Source organism: Eublepharis macularius, chromosome 1 (assembly GCF_028583425.1).
Source record: "Eublepharis macularius isolate TG4126 chromosome 1, MPM_Emac_v1.0, whole genome shotgun sequence".
Taxonomy (NCBI): domain Eukaryota; kingdom Metazoa; phylum Chordata; class Lepidosauria; order Squamata; family Eublepharidae; genus Eublepharis; species Eublepharis macularius.
This window is the reverse complement of record NC_072790.1, coordinates 129,926,229-129,943,773: the sequence shown is the minus strand read 5'-3', so window position 1 is coordinate 129,943,773 and position 17,545 is coordinate 129,926,229. Positions and strand designations below refer to the sequence as shown.

Below are 17,545 nucleotides of genomic sequence, written 5' to 3'. Positions count from 1 at the left end.
CCTTGGAGTAAGGTGGAAAACAAAGGTAAAGATGGGTATCATCTGCATATTGGTGACACTACAGACCAAACCTCATGATGATCTCTCCCAGTGGCTGCATGTAGATATTAAATAGCATGAGGGATAAGATTGAACCACAGAACCCCATAGGCCAATGGTCAAGAGGCAGAAAAGGAATCCCCCAGCACAGTCTTCTGATACTGATCTCCCAGGTAGGACTCAGACCACTGTGCCTCTTAGTCCCAGAGACAAAAGGTGACTCAGAAGGATACCATGGTTGATGATATTGAAGACCACTGAGGGGTCCAACAGTATTAGCAGAGTCACACACCCCCTGCCTAGTCCTTGGTAAAGATCATCAGCCAAGGTGACCAGAGCAGTCTCTGATCCAAATCCAGGCCTGAAGTCAGATGGAAATGGGTCAAGAAAATCAGTCTCTTCCAAGAACCGTTGGAGCTGAGAAGCAACCATCCGCTCTAACACTTTGCTCAGTAATGGAAGACAAGACTGGCTGGAAGTTCTCCAACACAGTAAGGCTCAGGGAGAGTTTTTTCAACACAGGTCTAATTACTGCATCCTTGAGCACAGGCAGCACAACTTCCACTCTCAAGGAAGCATTTACCACTCTCCTTAACCATTCAGCCAGTTCCCATCTGACAGCTTTTAGCAGCCAGGAAGGGCAAGGCTTGAGAGCACAGGTGGTAGGCTTCACCTCTGCACAACTCTTGTCCACATCCTCAGGCTCCCCAAGCTGAAAGTTATCCATATAAATTGGACAAATAGATGCTAAAAGTATATCATCAGGACATGCATCCATACAAGCATTTAACTCAGAGCAAACCTGGGCAATTTTGTCTGCAAAGAAAGTAAACAAATTGATCTCAGCAAGCCAATGTGTGGTCAGAGTTCAGTTCCCTCTGGCTATGATACAAAAGACCACACATAACAACTCAGCTGGACGATTACAAAGCAGATGTAAGAATTGACTGTAACTTCCTAGACAGTGGGAAAGCTAGAGAATGCTACCTTAAGTTAAACAGATGGAAAATTTATGTTGCTGTGAGCAAAAATAATTTAGCAAGTTAGTTATTAACTCAAATGTTTTACAATCCCTCTCTGTAAAACTGGAGACTATTGACAGACAGCAGCAATTCTGCTTACACTCTCCTTATTTATTTCAGTCAGATATAAATTCTTTGTGTTTGTACTTCTCAGGTACATGGGCTCTTGCTGTTCTCAAACGTCCCACTCACTATGATCTCATTAACTGCATCAGCAGGCTTGACTTCTCTTATGTTTCATTGTGAACGGGCTCTGTCTACAACAGCATCTTATTTCTTGTTCACCTCATTTCCTCACCCTCTTGAATGGCTCTAACTCTCTGTCACTTCTAATACCAGACACAACCATCTGTGTTCAACCCCAGACCTTAAAATGACCTGCAGAAGTTTGCACTGTGCAATCTGCATAAGAGACCAGAAAGTAAATATTCACTGGGTTTAAAGGTCAATTACAAAATGTCTGAAACTAAAATGAAAGGTCATAAGGGAATCACTTGGAAAAAGAAAACAGCACACATGAAGAGGTTTTTGTTTGCTTTTTTTGCAACACCACCTAATGTTTAAGTTTACTATCCTCTTTTAGTATGAACTACAGGTGTTTAAAAGATCACAGAATCACTAAGGGTGCCATTGAGTATCCAACTACTCCAAGGAGCCAACTATGAAGAGACATGGAGGTCCATGATCAGATGTCCAAATGTCTTTAATGTTCTTTAAAAGCATATGGGGGAAAGGGACTGAAGGTCAAACCACGTGAGACAAAATATACTTGAATTACACTCGACTTACACTCAAATACACTTGAATTACAAAATATATTTGAATTACCCATGTAATTCAAGTGTATTTTGCCTCATGTGGTAAGACTCTGATTTAGATGAGGACTGCAGCACTGCGAGTTAATATTTTACCTTGCAGTATTTCTCAGATAAAAATCCCTGCCCTCTAAGATGCCACTGGACTCAAATCCTATCCCTCCCTGCCACAGCTGCTTTTACCCCAGTAGACAAAGAAGACAAGGGAGAAATATGAAACTTCTATCTTTAATGTAGCCCAAATATCCCTTTTCTTGATGGTCTGGGATGCCAAAATCATTTTTTCTTTGAGTAACAAAAGCATATATAGTTTTCAAAGACCACCCAGATGCTGGGAGGGAGAAACTGAATTAAGTCCTTGCTGGCAGGCCACAAAATGTCAACAGAATGGATGCCATTTCAGGACCAATCACATAAATGCTGGAGAATGCCTTCAAAGACACTGGGCCACCCCGCTCACAGGTGGGCTTGCTAACCTCCAGATGGGGCCTGGAGTTCTCCTGGAATTACAGCTTATTGTCGGACAACAGAGATCAGTTCCTGTGGAAGAAATGGCAGCTTCAGAGGGCAAACACTATAGGATGCCATAGATTTGAGGTGCAATCTCTCCCCAAATTTTCCCCTCTACTGACACTGCCCCCAAATTTTCCAGGCTGGAGTTCAGAACCCTACTCAAAGGCAAGGAGAACCCCATATCTAACAGTTAGGATAATGCCCCTTCTTTGTTTGAATGTCTTTTCTTTAACTCCTCTGCAACTGTGACTGAAAAATAGCCTCTACCAATTTCTGAAATCCAAGTAAGGTCCTATGTGACTCTTAGAGCAATCCTAAGCAGAGTTACTCCCTTCTAAGTCCTCCAAAGCTCATGCGTTTAGAAGAATGTAACTGCTTAGGACTACACTGCTAGCTCCTGCACAGCAATAGAAGGAGCTCACTTTTTCTGGATCTGTAGGATCGAGTCACAACTAGACATGCGCACGAACAGAAAAAAATGAACATGGTATTCGTTGTTCATTGCCATCCACGAACAATGAACAACGAACACTGAAGAACATGGTCCTGTCATGAATATGTTCGTTGTTCGTGGGGGCCAGCAGGCTCTCCTCCAGCCATCAAGATCCCCACTGCACCACTCCCAGAAACCCTACCTGAGCAGGCAGCAGGAAATGTACCAATAATAAATAGTAGCTTGGCCCCAGAGCCTGGCAGCAGCCCTGGAACCTGAAGGAGTAGATCCCTATCCCACCACACACAAAGAAAATTCAAGTTCCAATGCACTGGCCCTGTCTCTCTAACAGCAGCTGTCCCTCCCTGAAAGCCAGAGCTGGGAGCCGCCCTCCCCCTGGTCTTTTCCTCTGGTAACAAATTTGGAGCTCCAGTCCACACTTGGAAGGAAGACCTGCCTATCAAGCTAAATTGGGCTTAGATTGGGGTTTCCGGGGCAACAGCAGGAGTTCAGACAGAGTTCAGAAAATCCCTGCCTGACTTCCGGCTTGGGATCCATGAAGGTCTAATGCAGCTCTAAGAGCTGAGCTGTCCGTGCCGCTGTTTTGAAGGCTGGAGGGGCGCAAATTGCCCGCAGCCACCTGTTCTCAGGCGGAGAACAGGCGAGAACGCTCGAGAACCTGAGGGCGTGTTGATCTCAGGTGAGGGGGGGGGGTTCTACACAACGAACTCCCACCCACCCTTGAGGTCCCACCCGAAGAAAGGTTGCCAAGATCTCTGCAGTGGCTCTGGAGTCAAATTTTGGCATAAGACCTACATGCCCAAGCTTCAGCAAAACAGCAAAGGGGCTGGATTCGATCAGATAACAGAAGCAGTGACTACAACCCAAGAAAAACGCTAATGGAGGTAAAGATCACTATCTCTCAGTACGGGACAGATTTTAAAAAGAAATAAGAGGCAAAAGCGGATTTAAGAACTGCAACAGACTAGTTATATAAGGGGGAAGATTCCGGCAAGAAAAAAATTGAAAAAGTAAATTTGTAAGGAGAAGCTAACGCGGAAATTGGATTATTGTTTACATACCTGTGGCAGGGAAGAGATAGTAGACTGTGAGAAAGCTTAAAAATCGCGAGAACTGCTGTGCAACGGAGAGGAACAGGAAGTACGTCAGAACCATAAAGAGACAGAAGAGAAGGGCCCTTTTCTTAAACGCTGGAAGTAGGGCGATGCCATTTTGAAAGAGGGCAACTGGCGACTTCAATGAAAAAGGAAGTAGGCTATCTTTAAAGAAGGTAAGGGCGAGCGCTTCAGTACAAAACCATAGAGAAAAAACGCCCGACATTTTGGACAGTTTAAAACAGTGTTTGAGAAAAATAAACTGCAATCGGACTTTTAAAAATAAAAGAAAGTAAAAAAGTAGAGTCACGGATTTAAGGAAAAGGGCAGACTCGTGGGAGCGAAGCAGAGCTAGCCCCATGGTGTCGAAGAAAGAGTGGCAAACTACGATGGAAAATTTTCAGAGGGAAAGCTTAAGGATATGATGCTAGAGATGGCGAAAGAATTAAAAGACTTTAAAGAGACGCTTAAATTGGAGATGGCAGAACTGACAAAAGGTATGGATAAAATACAAAATGACCTACAAGCTACACAGCAGAGAGTCAATGCAGTAGAGGAAACGGTGGAAACTTTAACAGACGTGCAAAAGACTGAAATGAGAGGGATGAGAGACAGAATGGCCGTTGCAGAAAGTAAACAGATGGAAAAACAACTCAGATTTCGTTCGGTCCCAGAAGTAGAGGGAAAATCAGCCCAAGAGCAGATTACAGAAATTTTGGCAGAATACTTGGGGAAAGAAGAGGAAGAAATTGCAGCTTTCTTGGACATGGTGTACAGAATCAATTCCAGATTTGCAGCTCAGAGGAAGTTACCAAGGGACATGATTGTCCAATTTACGACTAGGAGCACAAGAGAATTAATTGTGAGCAAACAATTTCAAGATCCATTAGAAGTCGATGGAAAAGTGGTGAGAATCATGAAAGAGTTGCCCAGATCAGTGCTGTTCGAGCGGAAGAAGTATAGAGAACTGGTTCAGATGTTAAAGGAGCTGAAAATCAGATATAGATGGGAAATACCAGAAGGACTGACATTTGAGTTTGGTGGAGTTAGAAAGAGCATCCGATCTGGCCATGAGAAGGAGACTTTTATTAGGGAAAATGAAAAGGACTTACCAAAAACTATAAGAAAGTGATCATGGAATGTAAAGTTATATCTTGGAATGTTAATGGACTAAATTCACCTTGTAAACGCAAAGCTACTTTCCACTGGCTAGCAAAACAAAAATGCAATATAGTTTGTCTGCAAGAGACACATATTAGAAAGCAGGACGAAAAATATTTGAAATTTGTTAAATTGGGAAAAGAATTTGTTGCCGCCTCTAAAAAGAAAAAGAGGGGAGTTGTATTGTACATAAAAGAAGAATTGCAGCCCAGACTAGTTTTAAAAGATGCAGAAGCCAGATATTTAGCAGTGGAAATTATTTGGAATTCTAAGAAAATATTGATGATCGGGATCTATGCACCTAACGGTGCAAAAGAAAAAATTTTTAAGGACTTAGAGAAACAATTAGATGAATTGACCTATGATCACATAATTTTGGCGGGTGACTTCAATGGAGTTACAAACCTGGATGAGGACAAGCAGTCTAAAGCTGCTCACAAAAAAAGAGGACTATTACCAAAGGCGTTTTTTATGCTTAAGGAACAAGAAAGTTTAGAAGATGTGTGGAGGAGACAATACCCTAAGAATAGACAATATACATTTTACTCTGCAAGACATTTCACATTATCAAGAATAGATATGATCTGGGCCTCTAAAGAACTGACATTATGGACTAGAGAGGTGGAGATAATGCCAAAGGTAGGCTCAGATAATAACCCAATTATGTGGAGATTTGGGAAAAATAATAAAAGAAAAGGATGGATAATAAATGAGGACTTGTTACAAATAGAAGAAAATATTGCGTTGCTGCGAAGGGAGACCAAATTTTTCATACAATATAACCTGAACAAAGAAGTGCCGACCAATAAAGTATGGGACACATATAAAGCGGTGATAAGAGGCATACTAATAGACCTGAATGCAAGAACTAGGAGGAAAAAGGAGGAAAAGAGATCTGAAATTTTGGATAAAATAAAAGCCAAAGAGATACAACTTAAGAAATGACCGGGGGGAAAAAAGACATATCAGGATATTAAAATTCTGCAGGAACAATTGACAGCAATGGACAATAAAGAATTAGAGTGGAATTTAAAGAGGATGAATCAGAGGTCGTTTGAAGGTGCAAATAAACCTGGGAAATATTTGGCGTGGCAACTAAAAAAAAGGAAGGAGAAGAAAATCATAAGTAAAATTCTAGAAGATGATAAGGTGCTTATGGACCAAGCGGCTAATAGTAGAGCCTTTTTAAAGTTTTATGCAAAATTGTACCCAAAAAAAGAAGTGAGTAAAGATTTAATAGCGGAATACCTAGAGAAGATGAAAATTCCAACAATTCCTGAAAAATGGAAAGAGAAATTAAATAAGGAAGTGACGGAAGAAGAAATAAAAGAAGCTATACAATCAACGAAGATAGGAAAGGCGCCAGGACCAGATGGACTAACGGCAAAGTTTTATAAAGTGATAGCTAATGAACTGGCGCCATTCCTGAAAGAGGCAATGAATGGAGCGATGCAAGATCAAAGGATTCCTGACTCATGGAACGAAGCCAATATATCGCTGATACCAAAGGAGGGTCAGGACTTGACCAATGTTAAAAATTACAGACCAATTTCGTTGTTGAATAATGACTATAAAATATTTGCAAAGGTGTTGGCAGAGAGGTTGAAAGGATGGATGTCGGAATTCATTGCTGAAGAACAGGCGGGATTTTTACCCAACAGACAAATTAAAGACAATTTGAGGACAGTAATAAACGCTATTGAATACTATGACAAGCACTGTGACAGAGAGGTTGGTTTTTTCTTCGTAGACGCGGAAAAAGCATTTGACAATCTGAACTGGGATTTTATGTTTGCTACCATGGAAAAGCTGCAAATGGGAGAAAAGTTCATACAAGCGGTCAAGGAAATTTATAGAGACCAGAGTGCAGCAATCATAGTGAATGAGGATTTGACAAAAAAATTGAAAATCAGCAAAGGAACTAGACAGGGATGCCCGTTGTCTCCATTGTTGTTTATTTTGATTTTGGAAATATTGATGATTCAAATACGTGAAGATGACACAATCCGAGGTATGAAAATAAAAGAGTTTTCTTACAAGGTCAGAGCTTTTGCAGATGACATAACGTTAATAGTAGAGGATCCAATTGAAAATATGCCAAAGGTAATAGAGAAAATAAAAGAGTTTGGAGATTTGGCTGGATTTTATGTGAACAAAAAGAAGTCAAAGATTTTATGTAAGAATATGACTAAACAGAAGCAGCAAGAACTAACAGAGATAACAGACTGTGAGGTGACTAATAAAGTAAAATATCTTAGCATTGAGCTGACTGTGAAAAATATAGATTTGTTCAAAAATAATTATGAGAAACTGTGGATACAAATAGAGAGAGACTTAATAAAATGGAACAAACTGAATTTATCATGGCTGGGAAGAATTGCAGCAGTAAAAATGAACGTCTTACCACGTGTGATGTTCTTGTTGCAAACTATACCAATTATCCGAGACTCCAAACAATTTGATAAATGGCAAAGGAAAATCTCAGATTTTGTGTGGGCAGGCAAGAAATCACGAGTGAAAATGAAGGTTTTACAAGATGCGAAGGAAAGAGGTGGCTTGCAACTGCCCAACATAAGACTGTATCATGAGGCAGTATGTCTTGTATGGTTGAAAGACTGGATAATGTTAAAAAACCATAAGTTGCTGGCCCTGGAGGGACATAAAAAATATTTGGATGGCATGCATACATGTGGTATGACAAAGTAAAAGCGGACTCTATGTTTTTGCATCACTATATTCGGAGAAGCCTCTTCATGGTCTGGAAGAAATACAAGTTGTATATGGAAGATGGAATTCCTTCATGGGTGGTTCCGTATGAAGTAATAGATCCGAGAACTGTCGATAACGAACAGCAATGTCTAACCTACAAGGAGATTACACAAATACAACATTCAAAGCTGAGAATAAAGACAGAAGAAGAATTGTCTCCTTGTTATGAATGGTTCCAGTACAGACAGATCAGAGACCTTTATAATGCGGACTGCCAGAGAGGAGGAATAAGATTGGAAAATTCGGAGTTAGAGGAAGTGATACTACAAGAAGGCAAGAAAGAAATATCCAAGATTTAAAAATTACTTTTAAAATGGTTTACGGTGGACGAAACAGTAAAAGTCCAGATGGTGAAGTGGGCAATAAACTTTCATAAAGAAATAACAATGGAGGCATGGGAGTACCTATGGAAAAATACAGTGAAGATTTCAACTTGTATGAACATTAAAGAGAATGTGTACAAAATGATTTACAGATGGTATTTAACACCAAAGAAAATTGCACTAGGAAATACTAATATGTCAGACAAATGCTGGAAATGTAAAAAGCATGACGGATCATTTTATCATATGTGGTGGACATGTGAAGTAGCTAAACAGTACTGGGGAGAAATAATTGAAGCAATAAATGAGATTTTACAAATACAAATAAACAAGAACCCAGAATTGTTGCTATTGAACTTGGGAATGGAGGCAGTTCCAACGCAGTATAGAACATTGTTATTTTACATGACTGCAGCGGCAAGACTTTTGTATGCGCAGAAATGGAAGACACAAGAAATACCAACTGTAGAAGACTGGATTTATAAATTGCTGTACATGGCAGAAATGGATAAAATCACAAGGAAACTTAAAGATCCTGACCTAGGACAATATATTGTTGATTGGGGGAAATTGAAACAATTTTTGGAAAAAAAGTGGGATGTAAAAGGAGAACTGTGGCAGTTTGAAATTTAAAAAAAAAAACAATGTTGCAATGAGAAGAGAGAAGGGATCTTACCATTTAGGGGGAATGTAATTATAATCTAAGCTAATATAATATTTAAGGGAATTTTACATTGAATATATGAGATAATGAGAAGGGGTAAATAGATATCTCAATGAGATATACTATATATGATATATAACATAAAATAACGGGTTAGTGGATCAGACTTTACATTATAACATATTATGTGGTTATGCTATATGGTGTTGTGTGCTGTGCTACATCGGTGGCATAGCATACAATATATATATAATATATTACTATAATATATACTATATTGATAGTGTATTTGATGGAGTATATGCCTAAAAGAAAAGAAATAGAATAAGTTTAAAGTAAGAGATAGTGCGATCCCTGCTATATATTATACTATATTGTTATGTTATATTGATATGAGATATACTATATTGATAGTATGTTTGATAGAGTTTATATAAAAGAATAAGAATGTGCTTAGAGTAAGAGATATTATGATTCAAAGTTGGAAGGAAAATATAAATGAAATAGATTTAAGTAATAAGAAGGGTTAAGGGTTGGAAAGCTGTTGGAAGTCAATAGGGAGGGAGGAGGAAAAGGGTGGGGGGCAGAGTAAGGGGAAAAATGGGATTATATGTGTTAAATTTGGAAAATTGTCTTTTGTTTTTCCACTCACCAATAAAATTTTATTTAAAAAAGAAAAAGAAAATCCCTGCCTGAGTTGCCATGGGAATTGATTGCAGGTGCCAGACTGTCTGGCTTGACGAACAGCAACGGACGAACGAGGCTTGCAACGACCACCTGTTCATTTAGAATGGGGCCTCATAAACAGCTTGATCGTGAACAGCAGATTGTGCTGTTCGTGGGGTTTTTTTTTAGTTCATATTGCTGTTCATGCCCATCTCTAGTTACAACTACATGCTAACAAAATCTGTAAGTTTTATTTATTTATTTAAAACATTTCTATGCTGCCTTTCCACCCAGAAAGGGTCTCCAAGGAATAACTCCAAAGATCTGTCTAAATCTAATTCCAATTTATTAATGCAAGTGTCTGGAAAAACGGAGCTGATTCCAGAATTAACCTTTTACAATTCTAATTTGTGATTTAGATAGAAAATTCAAAAACCAGGAAGCCTTTAATCAAGCACCATGCAAGAGGAGAAGAAGAAGGTGGAAGGAAGGAGGGAGCACAGAAGCATAACAAGAAGCCAGGTTTGTGCCTGTCGAGAACAAAAGTCTGCTGGTTCAAATGGCTGAATGCAGCCTAACAATAATATTAAACTCACCAGACCAAGACTTGAACCAAGTAAGCACATCTTTCATCTTCTGTGCTAAATTGCTTGCCTGCACCTTAATAGATTTATATTGCCTTCACTTATCTTACTTTACTACTGATATTTTTTTTAATGAAAAGAAATTACCATGACAATTTTGGACTCTTAACTTCTGGCTGCATTCAAATACTTTCTCCCTCATAGCTTCCTGATCTAGGATGCATTACAGGAAACCCTATTTATTTGAACGGAGTAGCATTCAAGTAATATGTTAGAAAGCCGGCCAGTAATATTTTAGTGACAGAGGCTATGATTTCTGGGAATATGCATTTCAACAACTTGTGTAAACCCTAGCTTTCTGGGATGTGGTATCTTAATATAACACTGAAGAAGGCACAAGAGTCCCCTTGTCATGTCAGGGGAGAGGTAGCTAACAATATAATGGCAAAATATGCTGTGAGGTACGTGCTACCCCAACCTCACTGTATGCAAACTTACCTGGACACAGGACCTATGAACACATACACAGTTCTCCTATTTGCAAGGCTCCTATACCATTCTTAGGAATGAAAGGAGAGCCTGAGTGTAGAATCCTTTACAAGTTAAATCATATTTAACCACAATTGACAGAATTATCAGACATCACCAGTGCTCCAGTTTCTTGCTTGTGTTTTGAACACATGACACTTGCTTCATCACAAACATGAGGACAAATGAGCTCTGGGCTTCCACTCCTTTACACAGTCTTTGCCTTTCCTGACATCAAGCCAAAAGGAAGGAACTGACTGGGTCCAAGGAGCTAAAAATGCTTCTTTGAAAGATGTAGAGGTCCAAGCAACCTTAAAAGAGGCTGCTGTGCTCCTAAAGAATGCCTATTTATAACCCAAAGTTTGTTCCAACTATCAGCTAGTCACAAATTTCTCTTTCTGGACAAAATGCTATAGTATGTATAGCTGCTCAGCTCCAGCCTCTTCAGGAAGAGGCTGATTATTGTGACTAACCCCACTTCAGTCCTAGTGTTAGGAGATAAACCTCAGTTGTCATGACTGATGATACATACAAGGGGAGAGAGGGAGAGTGCCACTTTATTCTCCTGGATGTTTCTGCTAATGTCAACCACAGTATCCCTCTGGAACTCCTCTCCATATTGAGAGCCAGGAGCACCACATTTTGATGATTATGTTTTTATCTGCAGGTTACATTCCAGAAGGTAACAAGAACATGCACAATCAGCTCCTGTCCATTAACAATGCAGGGCCAAGCCTTGAATTAGCAACCCACTACCCTCAGGGATCCCCTCCATTTAGAGTTGCCAGGTCCCTTCACCCTCCTGGTGGGAAAGGGGACCTGGCATTCACCTTTTTGGATGACTTTGTGCATGTGTACCCAGAGTGGCACGATGACATCACTTCCAGGAACTGATGTCATCATGCAGGGGGCAGCTCCTGCCCTTCGCAGTGGCCCAAAATATTTGGGGCTGAAATCGTGCCACTGCAAAGCATGGGAGCACTTTCAGGGTGGCACAATTATGTCACTCCTGGGAGTGACGTCCTCGCACTACCCTGGGAGCACTCCTGGGAGGCCTTTTCCCTGCCATTCCCTCCTCATCAGCCAGGTGAGTGATGGCAGGGAGGCAGATAATGAGAGCAGGGGATCCCCCATCTCCACTAAGGGACCTGGGATCCCTTCCCCCCTTAGTCCATAATGCTGCAGTAACGGTGTTGACAGGGCACATTGCAATGAATAATTTTCAACGTATTCACATGCTAAAATCCTGTGTGGAAATTTATCAACGATATATAAAGACTGTAAACATTCTGTATAAAATAAGATAATGTTAAAATTCAGAAATTATAAAGATGCACAGTAAATATGAGATGACTTTACTTCTGTGACGAAAGTAAATCTTCAAAGCATGCAGGCCTTTAGGTAACCTGCAAACAGTAGAAATGATGCCTTAGTTATGAAAGGCTGGCTTCTCACTAACAACCATGAACTGGCTAACAGAGTCACCAACACAGGTACTAGACCCTGCAACAGACCCAGATGCCAACTCTGCCCACATATCTACCCAGAAAATACAATTACAGGATCCAATGGCGTCAACTACACAATCGCTGGTTCTTACAGCTGCTCATCTTCCAATGTGATATATGCCCTCATGTGCCAACAATGTTCATCTGCTCTGTACATTGGACAAACCAGCCAACCTCTGCGCAAAAGAATAAATGGACACAGATTTGACATTAAAAATGGCAGTATCCAGAAACCAGTAGGAGAACACTTCAATCTACCAGGACATTCCGTTGAGGACTTAAAGCTCACCATAGTTCAACAAAAACATTTCAAAAAGAAAATTCAATGGGATGCTGCTGAATTGGAATTCATATGTAAATCTGACTGTCAGATTTGGATTGAATAGAGACTATGAATGGTTATCTCATTACCAAACGTAACTGCCCTCAGGTATTCCATTCAGATTCTGCTATGGAGGGGAGGGGTCACACCCAGCCTGGATTGTGCATTCCATCACTTTCATGCCTTTTTGTAACTGATTTAGATTTACATGAACCTCACTCCCTGCACTCTCTCCCCCTTCCCCACACCACCTATATATTTCTGGCCAATTTCTTCATACCCTCCATGCATCTGACGAAGAGAGCTGTGGCTATCGAAAGCTTATAAAGTTGCTTAGTCTTAAAGATGCTACTGGACTTTTTTACTATAGGACAGAAGAATTCAAATGCATCACTACTGGTTGGTCAGTTTTATGACTGGTCTGCTATTCATTTATTTAATAATAATAATAATAATAACAACAACAACAACAACATTCGATTTATATACTGCCCTTCAGGACAACTTAATGCGCACTCAGAGCGGTTTACAAAGTATGTTATTATTATCCCCACAACAAAACACCCTGTGTAAAGGCCATTTTAATTGGCCTTTAGCTTAGAACCAACTAGATTCGGGCCTGAGAAATAATGCACTTTAATTTGTTGAAGGCAAGAGAGAATATAAAGGCAGCCTCAGCCTAATGGGGGCCTTTGAGACAACTTCTTTGCTGCAGGAGCCAGACTAATTTTTCAGTCTTTGGTGCTTTGTATTTTCATGAGAAAATGTTCTAATAATTGTTAATTTGAAACCTAATCTTAACATCTCAGTTTCTCATAATTATATTAAAACTATGACAAAAGAGTTCTAGTAAATAAATAGAGTGGTAATTCTGGTTGTCATCGAGGGTTGCCAGGTCCTCCAGGAGTCAAACTGGAGTGCAGAGGGGGTGGGGGGCAGTAGGTAATTACTCTCTCATGTGTGCAGAATGCGCATGCACTGCCACTCTACCCCATCATGACAAAAAAATGACATTATTTTCCAGCTTGGGGAGGGAATTAATTAAAAATCACCCTCAAACAACTCCCACAGGTGCCGTCCTCCCTGCTGGCAGATGAGCAGAGGTGAGGTGTCAGGGGGTAAGGAAGGATCCCCCAGCGGGAGATCACACCCCTATTGTCATCACCATAACAAAAAGTGAACCTCTGTCCCTAGCCTAAGTTCTCATAATCACTTTAATGCTTCAAAAAGCTTCATTTAATTGAAATTGGAGCCAGTCATCCACCACCTCTGAATCATATAAAGTTAAATTTACTTATAAACAAGCAATTACAAAATGTAATGCATTTTTTGTCATGCAACAAAACATTCTAATGTGAAATGATAAATAAGCTTTGGGTTGGATCCAGCCAGCTTTTTTTGCTTAATCATGGCAAATTCCTGATCTTATTACAACATTCATTCCACTTGGCTTTTGTCCATGTAGGTCCCATGATTACAACTGTAGCCTTTTTTAGTGCTCAAAGGTGACCCTTTTCCACCAGCAGAAAAAGTGGTTGGATCTAACCCTTTGCACCTTCACTGAGAATCATTACAATAAAATTTCTAGGTGCCATGGTGACCTGGTGCCTGATATTTCTTAAACCCTGGTCTAGTCAGAGTGAAGGTCATTCAATGTTGTGCAAACATGCAGCAGAAAAAGGAACTGGCTATTTTGAATTCCATTAGGAAGAAGTAGCATATGATTTCCACTTCCACTCATTACAGTAACACTAAAAAAAAATTAAGAAAGTACACCTACGTAGCAAATAGTAAAGAGTCCAGTAGCACCTTTAAGACTAACCAACTTTATTGTAGCATAAGCTTTTGAGAACCACAGCTGTCTTCATCAGATGCTCCATGCATCTGATGAAGAGAGCTCTGTCCTCCATGCATCTGACAAAGAGAGTTGTATTTCTCGAAAGCATTTGTTACAATAAAGTTGGTTAGAGTTAAAGATGCTAGTAGACTCTTTACTATTTTTCAACCACAGACAAACATGGCTACATAACAAAAGGTAGTTAAATAATCAAATCATTCTTGTAAATATTTAATTCTGTAACAAATGTTTTCATATTTGGTTCTAATCCTTTTGTCTCAGTGTCTATCCATCCAACACCAAGTAAAAATCAAGCTACTATAGTATAAACAAAAAGGTGTGTTTTACTTTGGTCCCTCCTGCCAAATGAAGTGGGGGGGGGGGGTAGTGCCACATTTTTTAAATGCCCTCCTATGGAAGATTTGCTTGCATGCTGCCCCTATTATTAGCATTTAGGATAGCACTTCAATATCTCAATATTTATTTAAAGAATGAAAAGTGTTTTTAATTAAAAAACACTTGTGTCTAGAAAACAAGAACCATAGCTACTGCTGGCTCTTCACACTGTGTTCCTAATTTAACTAACAGGTTGGTTTTGATTCAATGACAAAACAATGCCTTAAGAAAACCAGTGACCACAGCTGCATTAAAACAAAAATTTAGTGCCAAGTTTTTATCTTCTCGGTTCAGAAAACCATTAAATAACTGCAGCACTGTGAATCATCTTGAAACTTCAAAGCCTGCATGCCCAGTGTACCGTTTTTAGGATCATTAAACTACACAGCTACTGTACTGAAAGTAAATAATTAGCCAAGCCATTTAATAGCAATGCCAAACACTTTATTTCTTAATTTAAAACATTCTCAACACTGCCTTTCTTTATCCACATATTATTAGGTACTAGTTATACAACCTGAACATCTAACCGCAACTACCAACTAACAAATTATCACATTTAACATTCGTGCCTGCCTCCCATAATGACTGGAAGATGATGTAAGTGTACAGTTAACTTTTTAGTAATTCTGGGACTTTGGATTTATTCTTCAAGATCATTTCATTATAGTTTATAGATGGTTCAAGAAAGACTAAAAATCTTCAGCTATTATTAACTGAATCATAGTAAAGAGTCCAGTAGCACCTTTAAGACTAACCAACTTTATTGTAGCATAAGCTTTCGAGACCCACAGTGGTTCTCGAAAATTTATGCTACAATAAAGTTGGATAGTCTTAAAGGTACTACTGGACTCTTTACTATTTTGCAACTACAGACTAACATGGCTAACTCCTCTAGATCTATAACTGAATCGTTACATTCTTAAATGAAGTTTACAGTAAATATCTAGTATTTTCATTGTGTCTTTTTGTATCTAAGTATATTTTTCAAAACTTTTCTTGATTTAAGTACTCAGATACACCAAATGCATGTCAGAGCAACAAACATAACTACAATTTTAAAGAAGAAGGTTTCCCAGGTATGTAATTCCCGCCCCCCCCCGCCCCAACCAGTGGCAGACAGCAGATCTTTCTGAACTTGCTAATAGAAGTAAACTGAAAATTATTGCACATGAATTAGAAAAGTCATTTCCTATAAATACAAAACTGTAGATTTTCTAAAACAGTGATAGACAACTCCCTAGCATGCATGCTGAACAGTGGCACACAAAACTATTTTGCTTAGCACAGAGCATCTCTGCTTAAACAACTGAGGTGAGTCCCTAAGGCACTGTTAGCCCTACTGGGATGGAGAAGTTGACAGGCATGGCTTATACCCACCATTGTTTCCCAGAAGCTTGCAGCTGCCAGTAGAGTTGCCAGACTGAGCCTGGCAACTGGAGGAAAGGATGTGTCAGGAACATGGCAAGGCAGTATCATCCATATGGCAACATCACTTCTGAGGAAACTCAGAAATGATGACAGGGTTTTCCCAGGTTTTCCCAGAAGTGATGCTGTCATTTTGGCAACTTAAAAAAAAAATCCTCCAACATTGCTTGGAGCAGTGATGGCTAATAAGAGCTCGGGATGGAGGATTCCCCACCCCACAAGGGGCTTGGCACCACGAGCTGCCAACCAGGTTTGAGGTGAGCCCATGAGATGCTGCCAGAATCTAGCATGTCTGACCAAGAACAACGTTCATCTCTCCCACCTTTAATTTGGCTGTACACCAACATCTTTACAAGGGTTTTTGGCACTTGGTCTAAACTAAGGTAGTAAGCTGAAATTGCTAAATGTCAGTCCTGTGAGAAACATCTTGTGGGGAAATTCTGTAAAAAATATGTAACTTCATTAATGCCATTTATCTCACAAAAGTAGCCATGAGATACTTAAGAAAATTGTCTACTTGTAAAAATATTTCCATTTTTGCTTACATCAGCGTTATCTAGTGAAGTATCTATAAGAGTTGATCCCTTCCTATGAACTTTATTTTTAACTCCCTGTGATCTTATATGATAAGAACTTCAACTATGGAGCATTTTATGGCCCTTATATGGGTTTGTTAACATTTGAAAGCAGACAATGTAGGGGGGAAAATGAGCTGTCACAGAAAGCATGTTCACTCTTTACCTTATTTGCAGACAAGTGTGAAACAACCAGTATCAACAATCACCACAAATCATTGTCCCTTACTGACTTAATCCTGTATTCCAAAACAAGAACCAATAAGAGGTAATAATAGTGATGATCCTAATTTACAAACTTACATCAAGATTGAGAAACAGGAGGGGCTAGCATAAGCAAACTATGGATGCAAAATTGTTTTGACAAGCATTGCTAAGAACTTGATCGGCCTGTTTGGTGTATTGGTTAAAAGTGTGGGACTCTAACCTGGAGAACCAGGTTTGATTCCCCACTCCTCCACTTGAAGCCAGCTGGGTGACCTTGGGTCAGTCACAGCTTCTCAGAGCTCTTTCAGCCACACCTACCTCACAGGGTGATGAGGATAATAGTGGGGATGTAGTGAGGATAATAATAGCATACCTTGTAAACCGCTCTGAATGGGTGTTAAGTTGTCCTGAAGGGCAGTATATAAATCAAATGTTGTTGTTGTTATAAAATATCACTTACAAATATTTTTACATTTAGTATAAAGAAAGATTTTGTTTTTAAATCAGGCAGATATTCTAGCAATGTCAATTTTATATTTGAATGCATATGTATTTTATATTTGAATTAATGATGGGCAGACTCCTCCAACTAGTCTGCTCTTGAATAATTAAAGTACCTGGAGAATTTTGTTGATTTCCC

At 39.5% G+C, this 17,545-nt stretch overlaps 1 protein-coding gene across 2 annotated transcripts in view; it reads right to left on the bottom strand.

Moving 5' to 3' along the window:
- Window positions 1–17,545, bottom strand: part of ESR1 (estrogen receptor 1) — a 365,081-nt gene that overhangs the window by 97,386 nt on the left and 250,150 nt on the right. The window lies entirely within an intron of this gene.